Here is a 6,261-nt window from a genome sequence, read left to right as displayed (position 1 = left end):
GCGGTTGCTAGGGTGTTCTGGGTGGTTGCTAGGTGGTTGCTAAGGTGTTCTGGGTGGTTGCTAGGCGGTTGCTAGGCAGTTGCTAGGGTGTTCTGGGTGGTTGCTAGGCGGTTGCTAGGGTGTTCTGGGTGGTTGCTAGGTGGTTGCTAGGGTGTTCTGGGTGGTTTCTAGGCGGTTGCTAGGGTGTTCTGGGTGGTTGCTAGGCGGTTGCTAGGCAGTTGCTAGGGTGTTCTGGTTGGTTGCTAGGGCACCACAGATGGTTACTATGGGGTTAGGGCCAAGGTCAGGCACGAGGCCGCAGTGAGTTTAATCTCTATTAAACGAGTGCATTATAATGAGTGCACGAGGCCTGCGGCCTCGTGCCTATGAGTGAGTTTTTATAGAGTATTTAAAATCTCTATTAAACGAGTGCATTATAATGAGTGCACGAGGCCTGCGGCCTCGTGCCTATAGCCTATGGTTGCTAGGGTGCTGTAACTGGTTGCTATGGTGTGGCTATGAAGATTTTAGGCCATTATTTATTGGCTGCTGGATAATATAAATCCTCTGAGGGAGAGAGAGGGGGAGACATGCAGGGGTGTCAGGCCCTTTGTGTCTGTGTGTGTGAAAAATGACAGTTGGGATTTGAATTTCTGAAAATTCCGCAATGTTAAGTCAATGGGACTTTTTTGGCCGCTTTTTCGTCCGCTGTGCGAACATCGTACACCCGATCGCTTAGAAAAGATATAGCACACCTCTCCTCAATGAGCCGGTCGTTTTGACACCTCACTCAGGGGTCTGTGACAAACGGTGCGGGGCGAGTTTCGCGCCAAACTTTTGTGTGGAATAATAATAAGAAGAACTAGAACGTACATTTCCAGAAGAAAATGTGAATGGTGCTTGCAGTGGCAAAACTCGACACTCGGTTCCTAGAGTGTGGTACATGATTGCATACGAGCAAACAACCATGTCTGTACGATGTTCTGCTGCTGAGATATGGCTTATTCATGTTGTTCGGTTGGTTGCTAAGGTTTTCTGGGTGGTTGTTAGGGTATTTGGGTGGTTGCTAGGGCATTTCTAGGCGGTTGCTAGGGTGTTCAGGGCGGTTGCTAAGGTATTTTTTGGTGGTTGCTATGGTGTTACTAGGTGGTTGGTAGTTTTCACAGATAAGTGGTTGCTAGGGTGTTCTAGGTGGTTGCTAGGCGGTTGCTAGGGTGTTCTGGGTGGTTGCTAGGCGGTTGCTAGGGTGTTCTGGGTGGTTACTATGGTGTTCTGGGTGGTTGCTAGGGTGTTCTGGGTGGTTACTATGGTGTTCTGGGTGGTTGCTAGGGTGTTATGGATGTTTGCTATGGTGTTGCTAGGGAGTTCTAAGGTATTTTGAGTGGTTGTTAGGGTGTTATGGGTGGTTGCTAGGGTGTTCTAAGGTGTTTTGGGTGGTTGCTATGGTGTTGCTAGGGAGTTCTAAGGTATTTTGGGTGGTTGCTAGGGTGTTGCTAGGGAGTTCCAAGGTATTTTGAGTGGTTGCTATGGTGTTGCTAGGGAGATCTGAGGTATTTTGGGTGGTTGTTAGGGTGTTATGGGTGGTTGCTAGGGTGTTCTAAGGTGTTTTGGGTGGTTGCTATGGTGTTGCTAGGGAGTTCTAAGGTATTTTGGGTGGTTGCTAGGGAGTTCTAAGGTATTTTGGGTGGTTGCTAGGGTGTTCCGGGTGGTTTCTAGGCAATTGCTAAGGTTTTCTGGGTGGTTGTTAGGGTATTTGGGTGATTGCTAGGACATTTCTAGGCGGTTGCTAGGGTGTTCAGGGCGGTTGCTAAGGTATTTTTGGTGGTTGCTATGGTGTTACTAGGTGGTTGGTAGTTTTCACAGATGGTTACTATGGGGTTAGGGCTAAGGTTAGGCACTCGGCCGCAGAGTATTTAAAATCTCTATTAAACGAGTGCATTATAATGAGTGCACGAGGCCTGCGGCCTCGTGCCTGTAGCCTATGGTTGCTAGGGTGCTGTAACTGGTTGCTATGGTGTGGCTATGAAGATTTTAGGCCATTCTAGGTGGTTGCTAGGTGGTGGCTAGGTAGTTGCTAGGGTGTTCTGGGTGGTTGCTAGGCGGTTGCTAGGCAGTTGCTAGGGACTTCAGGGTGGTTGCTAGGGCTCCACAGATGGTTACTATGGGGTTAGGGCTAAGGTCAGGCACTTGGCCGCAGAGTATTTAAAATCTCTATTAAACGAGTGCATTATAATGAGTGCACGAGGCCTGCGGCCTCGTGCCTATAGCCTATGGTTGCTAGGGTGCTGTAACTGGTTGCTATGGTGTGGCTATGAAGATTTTAGGCCATTACTTATTGGCTGCTGGATAATATAAATCCTCTGAGGGAGAGAGAGGGGGAGACATGCAGGGGTGTCAGGCCCTTTGTGTCTGTGTGTGTGAAAAATGACAGTTGGGATTTGAATTTCTGAAAATTCCGCAATGTTAAGTCAATGGGACTTTTTTGGCCGCTTTTTCGTCCGCTGCGCGAACATCGTACACCCAATCGCTTAGAAAAGATATAGCACACCTCTCCTCAATGGGCCGGTCGATTTGACACCTCACTCAGGGGTCTGTGACAAACGGTGCGGGGCGAGTTTCGCGCCAAACTTTGTCCAGAATAAAAAGAAAAAGAATAATAATAAGTATGGAGGAGAACACTAATGTTGCTTTGCCTATAGGCAAGCACCATTAACTAGAACGTACATTTCCAGAAGAAAATGTGAATGGTGCTTGCAGTGGCAAAACTCGACACTCGGTTGCTAGAGTGTGGTACATGATTGCATACGAGCCAACAACCATGTCTGTACGATGTTCTGCTGCTGAGATATGGCTTATTCATGTTGTTCGGGTGGTTGCTAGGGTGTTCTGGGTGGTTGCTAGGGTGTTGCTAGGGTGTTCTGAGTGGTTGCTAGGTGGTTGCTAGGGTCTTCTGGGTGGTTGCTAGGCAGTTGCTAGGGTGTTCTGGGTGGTTGCTAGGCGGTTGCTAGGATGTTGCTAGGGTGTTCTGGGTGGTTGCTAGGCGGTTGCTAGGGTCTTCTGGGTGGTTGCTAGGGCGTTGCTAGGCAGTTGCTAGGGTGTTCTGGGTGGTTGCTAGGTGGTTGCTAGGGTGTTCTGGGTGGTTGCTAGGCAGTTGCTAGGGAGTTATGAGGTATTTTGGGTGGTTGCTATGGTGTTACTAGGGTGTTATGAGGTATTTTGGGTGGTTGCTATGGTGTTGCTAGGGAGTTCTAAGGTATTTTGGGTGGTTGCTAGGGTGTTATGGGTGGTTCCTAGGGTGTTTTGGGTGGTTGCTATGGTGTTGCTAGGGAGTTCTAAGGTATTTTTGGTGGTTGCTAGGGGTGTTGCTAGGGAGTTCTAAGGTATTTTGAGTGGTTGTGTTATTAAACGAGTGCATTATAATGAGTGCACGAGGCCTGCGGCCTCGTGCCTATAGCCTATGGTTGCTAGGGTGCTGTAACTGGTTGCTATGGTGTTACTAGGTGGTTGGTAGTTTTATCAGATGGTTACTATGGGGTTAGGGCTAAGGTTAGGCACTCGGCCGCAGAGTATTTAAAATCTCTATTAAACGAGTGCATTATAATGAGTGCACGAGGCCTGCGGCCTCGTGCCTAGGAGTGAGTTTTTATAGAGTATTTAAAATCTCTATTAAACGAGTGCATTATAATGAGTGCACGAGGCCTGCGGCCTCGTGCCTATAGTCTATGGTTGCTAGGGTGCTGTTACTGGTTGCTATGGTGTGACTATGAAGATTTTAGGCCATTACTTATTGGCTGCTGGATAATATAAATCCTCTGAGGGAGAGAGAGGGGGAGACATGCAGGGGTGTCAGGCCCTTTGTGTCTGTGTGTGTGAAAAATGACAGTTGGGATTTGAATTTCTGAAAATTCCGCAATGTTAAGTCAATGGGACTTTTTTGGCCGCTTTTTCGTCCGCTGTGCGAACATCGTACACCCGATCGCTTAGAAAAGATATAGCACACCTCTCCTCAATGAGCCGGTCGATTTGACACCTCAATCAGGGGTCTGTGACAAACGGTGCGGGGCGAGTTTCGCGCCAAACTTTGTCCAGAATAAAAAGAAGAAGAAACAGAAGAATAATAATAAGTATGAGCAATAACACTAATGTTGCTTTGCCTATAGGCAAGCACCATTAACTAGAACGTACATTTCCAGAAGAAAATGTGAATGGTGCTTGCAGTGGCAAAACTCACCACTCGGTTGCTAGAGTGTGGTACATGATTGCATACGAGCCAACAACCATGTCTGTACGATGTTCTGCTGCTGAGATATGGCTTATTCATGTTTTGGGTTGGTTGCTAGGGTGTTCTGGGTGGTTACTAGGGTGTTTTGGGTGGTTGCTAGGCAGTTGCTAGGGTGTTCTAGGTGGTTACTAGGCAGTTGCTAGGGTGTTCTGGGTGGTTGCTAGGCGGTTGCTAGGGTGTTCTGTGTGGTTGCTAGGCAGTTGCTAGGGTGTTCTGGGTGGTTGCTAGGGAGTTCTGAGGTATTTTGGGTGGTTGCTAGGGTGTTGCTAGGGAGTTCTAAGGTATTTTGGGTGGTTGCTACGGTGTTACTAGGGAGTTCTGAGGTATTTTGGGTGGTTGCTAGGGAGTTATGAGGTATTTTGGGTGGTTGCTATGGTGTTGCTAGGGAGTTCTAAGGTATTTTGGGTGGTTGCTAGGGTGTTATGGGTGGTTCCTAGGGTGTTTTAAGGTGTTTTGGGTGGTTGCTATGGTGTTGCTAGGGAGTTCTAAGGTATTTTGGGTAGTTGCTAGGGTGTTGCTAGGGAGTTCTAAGGTATTTTGAGTGGTTGTGTTATTAAACGAGTGCATTATAATGAGTGCACGAGGCCTGCGGCCTCGTGCCTATAGCCTATGGTTGCTTGGGTGCTGTAACTGGTTGCTATGGTGTTACTAGGTGGTTGGTAGTTTTCACAGATGGTTACTATGGGGTTAGGGCTAAGGTTAGGCACGAGGCCTGCGGCCTCGTGCCTACGAGTGAGTTTTTATAGAGTATTTAAAATCTCTATTAAACGAGTGCATTATAATGAGTGCACGAGGCCTGCGGCCTCGTGCCTATAGCTTATGGTTGCTAGGGTGCTGTAACTGGTTGCTATGGTGTGGCTATGAAGATTTTAGGCCATTACTTATTGGCTGCTGGATAATATAAATCCTCTGAGGGAGAGAGAGGGGGAGACATGCAGGGGTGTCAGGCCCTTTGTGTCTGTGTGTGTGAAAAATGACAGTTGGGATTTGAATTTCTGAAAATTCCGCAATGTTAAGTCAATGGGACTTTTTTGGCCGCTTTTTCGTCCGCTGTGCGAACATCGTACACCCGATCGCTTAGAAAAGATATAGCACACCTCTCCTCAATGAGCCGGTCGTTTTGACACCTCACTCAGGGGTCTGTGACAAACGGTGCGGGGCGAGTTTCGCGCCAAACTTTTGTGTGGAATAATAATAAGAAGAAAAATAAGTATGCAAGAGAACACTAATGTTGCTTTGCCTATAGGCAAGCACCATTAACTAGAACGTACATTTCCAGAAGAAAATGTGAATGGTGCTTGCAGTGGCAAAAAACACGACCCGGTTGCTAGGGTGAGATACATGATTGCGTACAAGCCAACAACCATGTCTGTACGATGTTTTGCTGCTGAGATATGGCTTATTCATGTTGTCCGGGTGGTTGCTAGGGTGTTCTGGATGGTTGCTAGGCAGTTGCTAGGGTGTTCTGGATGGTTGCTAGGCAGTTGCTAGGGTGTTCTGGGCGGTTGCTAGGCAGTTGCTAGGCGGTTGCTAGGGTGTTCTGGGTGGTTGCTAGGCGGTTCTGGGTGGTTGCTAGGGTGTTCTGGACGGTTGCTAGGTTGTTGCTAGGGTGTTCTGGGTGGTTGCTAGGCGGTTGCTAGGTGGTTGCTAGGCGGTTGTTAGGGTGTTCTGGGTGGTTGCTAGGCGGTTGCTAGGGTATTCAGGGTGGTTGCTAGGGCGTTGCTAGGCAGTTGCTAGGGTGTTCTGGGTGGTTGCTAGGCAGTTGCTAGGCTGTTCTGGGTGGTAGCTAGGCGGTTGCTAGGGTGTTCTGGGTGGTTGCTAGGCGGTTGCTAGGTGGTTGCTAGGGTGTTCTGGGTGGTTGCTAGGCGGTTGCTAGGCGGTTGCTAGGGTGTTCTGGGTGGTTGCTAGGCGGTTGCTAGGTGGTTGCTAGGGTGTTCTGGGTGGTTGCTAGGCGGTTGCTAGGGTATTTGTTGTGGTTGCTAGGGCGTTGCTAGGCAGTT

This window comes from Phoxinus phoxinus (genome assembly GCF_949152265.1).
Source record: "Phoxinus phoxinus genome assembly, chromosome: 5".
NCBI lineage: Eukaryota > Metazoa > Chordata > Actinopteri > Cypriniformes > Leuciscidae > Phoxinus > Phoxinus phoxinus.
Note: the sequence above shows the minus strand (reverse complement) of the source record.